We start from the raw sequence: 12,219 nt of genomic DNA on the forward strand, positions 1-12,219 counted from the left end.
TATATATATATGTATAGACACAGGCAACAGCCAAAAGAAGATGCCAGGTCCTCTCCAGATAAAGTTACAAGGGTTTGTGCAACCCACATGGGTGCTGGGAACTGAACTCCAACCCTCTGGAAGAGGAGTACAGGTTCTTAAACACTGAGCCCCTCCATTTTATTTTTAATAATATTTTAACTATTTAAAATAATTCTTTGGAGATTTCATATAATATATTTTTACTTTTATCATATTCATCTCGCTTCCTCAAGCTTTTCACAGATGCACCCCTACCTCACTACCCACCCAACATGTTCTTATTTGTTTTATCTTATTTTTTATTTACTTATTTTGCATCCTGACTGCAGTTCCCCTCTCTCCTCTCCTCTGAATCCCTCCCCCCACCTCTCCTCTGCTCCCTTTCAATCCTTTTCTCTTCTGTTTCTATTCAGAGAAGGGCAGGATATCAACAAAACATGGCATATCAAGTCGCAGTAAAACTAATCATCTCATTTATTTTTTAAGCTCATCAAATTCAATTTGAACTTCTCAAATTCTGTTGGTTATTGTGGAAGAATAGGCAGAAAGATTTCTAAGAGCCAGAGGCAGTAAATCATCATAACAAAATAGTGTTTTCTAGACACAACAGGGCAGTTGTAAATATGGACTCACAGCTGTATGACGATGTGCAAAAGACCCGCACAAGACTTGGGACTAGCTGATTTGACTGGCTAGCGAGTTCCATAGATCTACCTGTTGCTGGTATTGCAGGCATGCACCTCCATGGCCAGCTTCTTACCTGAGTGCTGGGGGTCTGAACCCAGCTCCTCATGCTCACATGGCAAACACTTTAGACACTGAGAGAATGACCATGGGGCTTTGGTCCTGCCTGGAACAGAGATGAAAGATGACAAAATTTCTTCCCTCAAAATGTCAAGAGAGTTCAGGGGTGCCCTGGTCACCTATTGCCATGTAAAAAAGTACCCCAAGATTACTGGGTTTATCATAGAAAAATTCACTATCTCATGGTTTGTGGAAGCCACAAGGTTGGGAGAAAACTTTAGTTTAGTAAAATTAACTCAAGTACTCTGTTGCCAGGGCTACAAGCATCTGCAGGTCAAGAAGATGCTCCAAGAGACACACTCACAAGGGTGTAGACAGGAAGCCTCCATTCCTCAACACATGACTACTGAGGTGACGTCACAGCAGGGCAGCTGCTTTCTCCAGAGCCAGGAGAAACCCACACTTCATAAATCCAGTCTTGTAAGTCACACGCCATCACTCTGCCTTTATTTCCATGAGTTACAAGAGAGTTCCGGACTGAAGAGATGGCTCAGTGATTACGAACATTCACTGGTCTTACAGAGGGCTGCTCTTGCAGAGGGCCGGAGTTTATTCCCAGCTTCCACATCAAGTAGCTCATAGCTACCTGTAACTCCAGCTCCAGGGATATCCAATATCTCTGGCCTCCATGGGTACCTTCATTCACTTGTACAAACCCACAAACAGATCATACACATACACATAACTAAAAATAAAACTTTTAAAAAGTGAGTCTCTAAGTCCAGCCTGAATGCAAAGCAGAACTAGCCTTAAAGAATTTGGAGACACATTTGAAGCCTCCACTAAAGGATTAAGCACCATCAAAGGGGCAGAGTGGGCTAGACACAGAGCCAAGAAAGTACCTGCAGGCAAGGACCAACTCACTGGGGCTCCTCCCAACACACAGGAGGTCCTATTACACAAGGCCCAGTGCCTCATTCCTGCCCCCATCACAGAACAATTCAGGTACCCTAATCTGGGGGATAGTGCCAAATAGAGAGTAGATAAAATGGAAGGGAGAGAACACTAGGGCCAAGGCAGGGTGGAGGTGGCCCTCGGTCAACCTCAGCATGGAGAAAGGAAGAGCTGGGCACTGCATTCTCCAGCCCATGGCTACTCCACCTGCCACTGCGATTGGGGAAGGCAGGGGCTCCATGTCTACCAAGCATGGATTGCAGGAGCTTTTCAATAGTGGGGGTCTGGAAAAGGAACTTCCTGTTATGCTTTGGGTGTTTGTTTCCTGGGAACTCCATGCTGACATGGAATGACTGTTGCAACAGGATTAATGAGGTGGGGTGATTTAAGAAGTAATTAAGGAGCTAGGGATGTTGCTGGGTTGGTACACTGCTCGCCAAGCATGCAGGAAGCTCTGGGTTCAACCCCCAACATCGCATAAAACACTGGAGTGTTGGCTCAGTGTTTAAGAGCACTGGCTACTCTTGGAGAGGTTCTGGATTCGATTCCCAGCACCCACGTGGCAGCTCACAACTATTTGTGACCCTAGATCCAGGCAACCAGATGACCTCAGGTGGCACCAGGCACACATGTGGTGCACAGACATACATGCAGGCAGACCACTCACACACACAAAATAGTAAAATAAATACTTCTTTAAAAATTAGAGCAGGATGGTATGTAGCTATAATCTCAGCACTATAGGGGGAGAGGGGTCAGGACAAGATTCTCCTTAGCTACTGACCTAGGACAATTGGATGCAAAGTGTATACGTGACCCAGCAGGGGAGAACCAATCAGATACTCTCTCTTAGAAATTTGCTACTCAGGACCCAGATCCAAAGAATCAGTGTGGGGCCAGGGCCAGGCAGTCAGGGTGGCTGGGGCTGAGGCTGAGGTGGGCTGAGGCAGGGCAGGGACATGGCCTGGGGCTGGGCAGTCAGGAGGTTGAAGCTGAGGCTTAGGTGGGGCTGGGCCTGGAGCTGGGTCTGTGTCTGGGCAGTCAGGCTGGCTGAGGCTGAGGTGAGGCTGGGGCTGAGGCTGGGCAGTCAGGGTGACTAGGGCAGGCTAGAGATGCTATTTTAGGAGCATGTGTTGATGAGCTAGCAAAAGAAGATGATCTGCAAAGCAGGGCAGGAAAACAGAGCCGGAGAGCAGGGGAGCAGGCCTGCATGGCCTCAGAGGAACAGAGCTGGTGGGGGAATGCCCCATGGCCCTCCATCACCTAAAATGCCTTCTTGAGTCTTCTGATGAAGCCTTTTCCTTATCCTCAGGCGGGATTGGCAGGCCACGTCCTGGGCAGTCAAACACTCCCTGCCTAAGACCTGGACGAAGTAAAGAGAGGGAGACAGCATGGTCCTTTTGCAACCCCACCCAGCATCCTGGGGTAAAAGTGTCACATTGGTGTCCCATCCCTTTGTACCCAGGACATCAAGGGAAATGATATGACAATACTTAGCTAACCCCCATCTCTGCTCATACTTACTCTCCCGGGCTGAGATTGTCGGCATGGAAGGGACAAGCTGTGACCTCAAGCGGAGCAGGGCAGGGTGGGGGGAGCCCCCTGCCTGGCTCAGGCTTGTGTGTGCAGTGGCCTGTTTGTGAGATGCGTGCAGAGGATGTGGGAGAACAGAGGGAGCTGTATCTTTGTGTGCCTACACGGCAACCATGTAGGTGTGCAGCTGAGAGTCCAGAGCAGACCCTGGGTTATTCATTTCTCCACTCAACATGAAATGAGCTCTTTCTCTACCCGCAGTCCCCATTAAAAACCAACTCAGGCTAGTCCTCAGGAGCTCCCGGGGATGTCCAGGTGCATGAAGCACCACAAGTCTTCCTAAGATAAAGAAATGGGGTTTCCTGGGTGGGGCCTAAGAAGGGGCCCCAGGACAGGGAGGGTTGTGAGGCCTTCCCCTGGATGCTTCTGCCTGTCTAAAGGACAGGAAGGAAGAGGCTTTAGTAGCCAGCAGGGGACAGGTACACCAGGCTGGAGGAATGGCAAGATTTGCTTTTTAACAGTGTGATGGGATAGTGTCATTTACAAAGTTCACAGTTAAGTACAACTGAATTACCAAAAAAAAAAAAAAAAAAAAAAAAAAAAAAGCAAAAAAAGAGTCACATAATATTTCAAGCATGTTTACAGTCTTGTGTTGGGCCACATTCAAGCTGTCCTTGGTCAAATGCCCCCACAGTCAGGCTACAGGTTGAACACACTAAACAAAGATATGGAGGAATGAAACACCAAGAACCCAGGAGACTTGGATTGTACTTAATGGAAAAATTCCTTTTTTCCAATCTTGTTCTCAGTTTCCTCCATGACAAAAACAAGAGGCCACTTGATAGCTCAAAGAATGACTTGACAGCCCTGGCTTTCAGGCATCAGGGGTGAACTAGCCTTGGTGGCATATGCGTAATCCCCAGCATTTGGCAGGTAGAGGGAGGAGAGTCAGGGGTTCACAGATACCCTCAGTCAAGTCCCAAGCCAGCTTGAGCTATATGAGACCGTGTCTCAAGAAAATAAAAACAAAAACAAAAAATGGGGCTGGGAACTGGGGATAAAGCGTTTGCTGTATAAGTGTGAGGACCTGAGTTTAGATGCCCAGCACCACACAAAAATCCTGCGCTCCCAGTGCTAGGGAGGTAGAAGCAGGGAATGCTGAGGCCTGCTGGCTGCACATTGCAGCCAACTTAGTGAGTTCTAGGTTCAGTGAGAGACATTATCTCAAAAAGTAAGATGAAGAACAACTGAGGAAGACACACAACATCAGCTTCTCTCACCACATCCAAACACAGAGGAGAGAGAGAGAGAGAGAGAGAGAGAGAGAGAGAGAGAGAGAGAGAGAGAGAGAGAGTTAGAGCTGGCAAGTGGAGCTGTGGACTGATAGCTGGGGAGCAAACTTTTTTTTTAACAGTTTGTCAGTGTTCTGTGATTTCTCACATTCCCTGGTTTCCATGTTTGCCTGGGCTGTCTAGTAAGACTTCCTTGCCTCCTTTCAATGAGTTCATTCTTAATCAATGAGGGCTGAGTCCCAGGTGCCAGCTCTGTGGACAGGGTCTGATGATGCCCTGTGTGAGCCTTGATAGAGAACTTTAGGCTCCTTGGTGGGGTCCTGAGGGCACTCAAGAAGGACACTGTTGTGTTCCCCTTGCCTCAGTGAAGCTAACCACATGGATTTTAAGGCCCAAAGATCTCGGTGTTAGCTGGGTTAGCGGTCAACTGTCTGATAACCAGGATCCTAGAGCAAGCTTCCCTGTCCTTTCCCAAACCTCTTGCCAGAAAAGGGGCCCATGAGCTCTGTAAACGGTGTTAGCCTGTGATCTCCCCAAAATGCTCTGCCTTTAGACAGTCCTAGACCTTAGGGAAATGGAGGTCATGTTACCAGCCGTTCCAGGAACAGAGAATATAACCCAATACGAATGGTTACTGAGGGGAGCTGGAAGGAAGATCAGGCTAGCACGCTCTGCAGAGGTCAGGCCACAGAAGATCTGACATACTGGGTCAAGGAGTTAGGTTTAAAAGGTGAAGTAGTCACCTATCAAAGTTGAGGGTCTGAGTCCCATGCCCACAGCAATGAGTGGCAGAGATGAGTGTCAGAGGCCGAATGGAACCTAAGTGAAGCAGGAACTGAGAGTTGGGAAGGAGCTGCTGGCTAGGAGAGATCACCCAGGAGTGCAGTCAGTAGGATTCGGGCACACAGGAGTCAGGGAAAGTCCCAGCTTTCCTCCCCAGCACAGATGCAGCAATTTGCTCACTTGGAGTTCCCAAACTTCAGAGGCTGTGTTCACCCCTCTCAGAAAGGACAGCAAGATGGCTCAGCAGGTAAAGGTGCTTGCTGCTAGACCTGATGACCTGAGTTCAATCTCCACAACTATGGGGTGAAAGAAGAGAACCAGCTCTCATAAAGTGTCCTCTAACCTCCACATGCAAGCGTGCGTGCACACATACACACACACAAATAAACAAACAAATAAATAAATAAAATTGCAATTAAAAATAAGAGCCTAACCAGGTGGTGATGGTACACGTCTTTAACCCCAGCACTCGGGAGGCAGAGGCTCTGTAAGTTTGAGGCCAGCCTGGTCTACAGAGTGAGTTCCAGGACAGGTTCCAAAGCTACACAGAGAAACCCTGTCAAAAAAAAAAAAAAAAAAAGGAAAGAAAAAGAAATAGGAAAAAAAAAAGAGCCTTCATATTTAGAAAGGCCTTTGTGCCATCAAATCCCCAAATATGGGGACAGCCCTTCTGCTTTTTACCCCATTGCTTTGCAAAGAGCATCGACATTGATAGGGCTTGCCATCCCCCTAGCCTCCAGTGTCCCCCAACTCACTCTACAGGAAGGGAGCAAAGAACAGAGGGGCTGGGGAAAGGGGAGGCCGAGCCCAAGGCTCTCATCAGATGCCTTTCCAGTATTTTTAGCACCGCAATCAAAAGCTGGGTCCGCCTCTGGATCAGTTCAGGCATCCTAGGCTGAGCAGGGCTGTTAAAAATGGAATGAATGGTGCACACTGCAATCAGTGGTGGCAGTCCCGGTAGGGCAGCAGCTGTGGCATTGGAAGATCTTGGCCCTTGAATCAGGCAGGGGGAGAGGAGCAGTCTCCAGAGTGCACCGGCTTCTGAACTTGGCTGTCCCATGCCCACAGTATGTCCAGGTCCAGGATCTATGCTCCAACAACACCTGCATCCTGCTGTCTCCCTGAACACTACCATGGTGGTCATGTCTGGGCACTTTGCATAAGGGGACAGCAGAGGCTGGCACTGCCACAGCTGGGGCAAGTGGGTAGATCAGGACCTGTTTTGCCCACTCAAAGGGGGAACTGACTCTTGCCTGCTTCACTGTCCCCATTTTCCTATTCTACAAGGAATAGTGCTCCTCTGAGCATTCCCTGGAGGACTGGGCGAGGAGGCACAAAGTATGGTCCGGGACAGAGGTCAGCTTGCCAAGTTGAGACCCAGGAGGGGCAGGGTAGAGCCATTTCTGCCACTCTGGGACAGCTTTGGTGCCTCAGGCAAATAACTTCCCCCACTCTGGCCTCCATGGCTTTCTCTGCAAAATGACAAGGCCAGACTGGAGCACAGACATGACAGATTCTCTAAGTCAGCAGGAAGCTGAGTTTAGAGTGATGGATGCTAGGGGGCCCTAGTCCCAGATCAGAACCCTGGCAGCAGGGTGGGGGTAAAACCTGGCCCTGAAAGGAGAATTATTCTCAGTGGTCACTCCCAAAGGAGGAGGCCACGAGCAGAGGATGGTTTGCCAGCCAGGAGGTAAAAAGGCTTGGTAGGTCAAGAAGATAGATAAGGAGGACAGACCTAAGGAGTCACCTAAGCAGAAGGAACTCTAAAGACCCAGATGACCCATATTTTCATTGCAGAAATTTTGGGACAAAAGGTGACCAGATAGTGTGCACTAGGTGACCCAACCAGACACAAAGACAGGAACTAGGCCTGCATGCTTTACTCTGCTCTGTATTCTAGGACATTCTAGTGCTGGTCCTAGTTACTCAGCTGGGCCCTTCATCTCACAGACAGGCTGTCAGGCTCTGTAGCCACCCACCTCGCTGCCTGAAAGAGGCAGTGGTTAGTGGCATGTATAGAATCCATGTATGAGCATAAATCTGTATTAGCCTGCCTCAGCACAGGGCTTAGCCTCCTGGCATGATGCCTTAAGAATCTTGCTTTGCTGCCTGTTCTAGAACTTTCTGTGCTCCCAGCAGGATGGCTCCAGGTCTGGTCAGATGACCACATTACATGGGGAGTCTCCTTAAAAGGTCATTGCTCTTGCCCAGCCTCCCTTGCACTTGCTGCCCCCATGTCAACCCAGTAACCTCTGAACTGCATTGTCTCAGATGGGGGTGCCCCATGTCTGGTTGGCCCTGCAGATGTTCAACAGCTGGTAGAGTCCCTGCCAAGCACAAGAAGTCCCTGCTGCCTTTCCTGTCAGGGAGGAGCACTCAGCTTACACTGACTGTCTGGCTGCCCTGCAGGCACCACATTCCTCCACCTAGAAGATTGGGGAGGAGCCACATTGGCACTCACACCCACACGTGCAAGGCGGGCATATGGCAGAGGCATGCACGTCACGGCGGGTGGGTAGGTAATACAGCTAGAGTTTCCTCAACACCTCAGAAGGTGGGTTACACACTGCTGTCTGACAGTGGTGAGCCTTACCACCTGCCATATACAGGGAGCCATATCCGGTGCTGCAGAGGGCTGGGCTAAACTGGCCAAGGAGGCAGGCCCTGTGGCTGCTCAGCCTGGGAGACCTGGTCGTGCTCAACTCCTAGAGACAACAGCAGGACTCAGCTCTCCCACACCAGAGCTGGTGTGTTAGTGCTGGCCATGGCTCACTCTGACTTTGGGAGGCTATCTGCTAAAAGACTCAAAGTACCCCAAAAAGATGCTAGCTGTGGAAGACCTAGAGGGTCAGGTTGGGATGTCAAGAGTGGGAAGGAGCGTGCATGAAAAAAGTAAGAGGTGCATGTTAAGAACAAGGCAACGCCCCATGGGAAGAACTCTACATCCCATGTCAGGGAAGTACCTCAAAGGAAAAGGGAGGACAAACACAGTTCCTGGGAGGGCAGATAACAAGGGATGGCAGAGAAACAGAGACTAGCAGGAAAGAGGGGTACAAAGTTGAAGAGAGCTGGTTCCCCTCTGCCCTCAGCAATGATTAACTCACTGAGCATGCTCACCTGTCTCACTGCCGCCTGGTAAGAACTGAATTGCGCCCCAAATTCCTATCAAAAACAAATCCCCAGTGCAATGGGATTAGGACATGTGGCCTTTGGGAGGTAACTCAGTCATGAGAGTGGTGCCACCATGAATAGGGTTGGATCAATGCCCTTGTAAAAGCCATGCATGCCAGGGCTGGCGAGATGGCTCAGTGGGTAAGGGTATTTTGCTGCACAAGCTTGGTGACCCAAGTTCAATCCCCAGAACCCATGTCAAGGTAAAAGGAGAGAACAAATTCATAGAGTTGTTCCCCTAACCTCCACACTGTGCCTTGACATGTACACACACACACACACATACACACACCAGCAGCAGCACTAATAATAATGCTAATTTTACATTTTAAAAATCATAGAGCTGCCTAGAACCATCATCAGATGTCAAACTTACTAGTACCTTGAACTTGGACTTGGCAGCCTCAAGAATTATAAGAAATAAACTTTTGCTGTTGATGAGCCTCGTAAGCTTCCATAGAGTGTTATATCAGCCTGAATAGACCGAAGGCCTTGTTCCATCCTCAGGAGGAGAGAACTACCATCCCCCTTTCCAGCTCACATGACTGAGACTCAGAGCAATTGAGCAACATGTCTGGCCGCATGACTAGTAACCAGACACAGATAGAGACATCATTCCTAACTTGGATGAGAAACCATCAGTCTTCCAGAGGAAGTCAATTTCTCACGTGTCTGCTAAGAGACAAACAGAAAGATCCCCCTCCACTCAGACAAATCCAGAGAGCCAGACAGGCAGTCATGCATGGTGGTTCTATATGTTAAGGGTTGCCCCAACTGGGTCACCCTTCTCTGATGTAAATACCTGGGGAGTGGCCACACCTTAGGCCACCAGCCTCTGCTGCAAAGGCATCTTCGAAAATTGTAGGGCTACAACCACCAGTGTGCCTTGGACCCTGAAGTTTATACAAGTTCCTAAATAAACTTCCTCCATGGGCCATGCCAGTGGCCAAGCCAGAGATGTACATGGTCATCTTCCCTCCTTGAGCCCTAGTTTTTGTTAAAATTTTGATTTATTTTTATGAATATGAGTATTTACCTGCACGTATGCATGTACACTACATGTGTGCAGTGCTTGAAGAGGCCAGAAGGGGGCATCAGATCCCTTAAAACTGGAGTTCCAGGTGGTTGTGGGTGCTGGGAACTGAACATGGGTCTCCTGGAAGAGCACTGAGGGCGCTTAACCACTGAATTCTCTCTCCAGCTCCAAGTTCCTTGGACTATGTGGTTCCTGTACCCCTGCCCTTGGACTAGGTGGATCCTGTACCCCTGCCCACCTCTGCTTCCAGGATTCCAGAAAGGAAGAGACCCTGTCCAGCAGCTGAATCTCTGATGCAGTTCATCTGCTTCCATACAGTCACCTTAGTCTCCCTAAGCACTTTTAGTCATGGCCGTGCCTCTGCTCCTCCCCAGTGGCATCACTCCAGCTGAGAGTGTAGTATCAGAAGACATTTCAAAGGCCCGAGTGGGGTAGGAAGAGGCCCGTGGCTCAATAACATGAACATAAGTAGTCTCCAGGTTAGTGGAGATACTGCAGTTGGCAGAAGCAGTGGTGAGGGGCTGCCTGCTGCTCAGGGAGCCTTGTTGTAAAGCTTGGGGCCACAGCCTTCCAGATAGCAAGGTGGAAGGGTATATTTGCAGTGAACCCAGAGGTTAGGTCTAGCATTTGGGACAGGGGAAGGTAGTAAAAGAGGCAGGTCATGTGGGCACCCATCATATAGACTTATAAGGAACAGAGACACAAATATGGGCCCATAGGCACTAGAATAATGTCGAGTGATGGCAAAGCTGCAAACCATTAAGACTAAAAACAAAATGCAAAAGCTGATCCATCTCCTTCCCAGGTCATCTCAATGTCAAGAGATCATGGCCAGCCCAAGGAACTCCACACTGTAACCCACGGTCACACCTTCACATGGTCCTGAGCAAAGAGAGCATCCCATACTAACATGAAGACCCAGAACCCAAAGAGTCCAAGCAGTGTGACTTTCCTATGATAGCAGACGAAGGGGAAGAAATAATGTCACTCGGAGTCATATTTAACTGCATGGGTACAAAACAGAGCGAAACTCATCTCTCAGAGGCATGTGGAAAATAGATTCAAGATGTTATTGAAAACCAACTTGACCTAAGAAGCTAATGAGGCCACTAGTGAATAGACAGGAGTACTCAGGACTGGGCAGTGTCAACAGAGGGACAGTCTCCCAGTAGAGGGGGGTCAAAGTCTCAAGCTCTGAAGCTTTCTGCTCAGTCCTGGGTCTGCCATCATAAGGTAGATAATGACAAGCAAGGCTGCTAGCTGCTCGGGAGAACCATCAGAGCCCCTGGGGAGGCACTAAAGGAGCTGCACACAAGCATTTACTATTGCAAACACATTTACTGCTGCATCCCCAGCATCCAGCATGGCTACTCACACACTCCATCCTCCGGATGATGCTGCGGGGCTGGCACTGTCATCAGCCCCTTGAGATGTGAATAGGAATGAGAATATCAAAGTGCAGAAGCTTAAAGGTCTTGTTCAAGGTCACACCACTAGCAAAGCTGTGTAGGCATGCACATGTCTTCCTCCATCATGCTGTTTCCAGAGCTCTCTAGTCTCCTATGGTCCACGCCCCTCTTCCAGATTGCATCCCCAATCAAACTGTATATATTCTACAGCCAGAGAGTGTCTTCCATGTCCCTTCAGAACCTGCTGCTGTCTACTTCCCCTGATTGAATTAAGAGATAGAATTGCATGATGGGAAAAGACATCCATTTAAAAAAAGAAGAAGTAGTAGAGGAAGAAGAAGAAAAAAAACAGGCTTCAGGTTCAGGGAGAGACTTTGCCTCAAAAGGAATAAGACAGATATTGATAGAAGAAGATACCTAAAACTCTTCTCAGGCCTCAGCACATGCAAGTACAGATGCATGTAGCTATGTAGCCGCCCACACATGTGTACATACCATACATGCATATAAGGCACACACACACGAATACATGAGCCCAAGTCACCCCCAGTGATGGAAAACTCAGTACTATCCAAAGTACCTGTTCTATCCATGAGTGGGCAGTTCTAATAGAATGAGAGCTTCCCAATATTCTAGGGCACACTGGGGGAGCAGGAACAGAGAGAGGTGATTCAAAGCAGCACACAGGGTCATATAGGCTGAGATCTGTTATGCAAAAGAAATATAGCACCTTCTATTTGTGGGAAAGCTGAGATAACAGGTTAGAGCCTTCTGGTGTTATAGAGAGAGGAAGCAAAATAGTCCCCTCCTCCCTAGAGGAACAGGCAACAGAAGCAATGAGGACCAAACCCAGCTGATGATCAGCAGGAAGCCCAGGCAGGATGAAGCATGAGTCTGGATGCTGGATGCTGGCTCCCAGAGCTCTCTTACTATTGACACAGCACAGGGTCATGCATAGCACTTTCTGTCACTGGTACCGGATGCTGTACTTTACCATATGTTGGTGGGACAGGTGCCTTAAGTGGCATGGAGATCTCCCCTACTGCATGAACCCAGGCTCATATTTGCTCAGTACTAAAGCTGTTTAAATGCATTGTGCAGCCCACATAGACACCTGGGGCACTGAGAATGGAGAGCAATCGTCACATATGTATGCTGCATTGTGGGTTTGTCAAGACTGCAAATGTCTCATTCATAAGTTTTAAATAGTTAACATACTTGGCTGCTTTGACTATTTTGGGTTAAAGGAAATGTGCTGTAAACATTTTTTAGAAAA

This window comes from Chionomys nivalis, chromosome 4, assembly GCF_950005125.1.
Source record: "Chionomys nivalis chromosome 4, mChiNiv1.1, whole genome shotgun sequence".
Taxonomy (NCBI): domain Eukaryota; kingdom Metazoa; phylum Chordata; class Mammalia; order Rodentia; family Cricetidae; genus Chionomys; species Chionomys nivalis.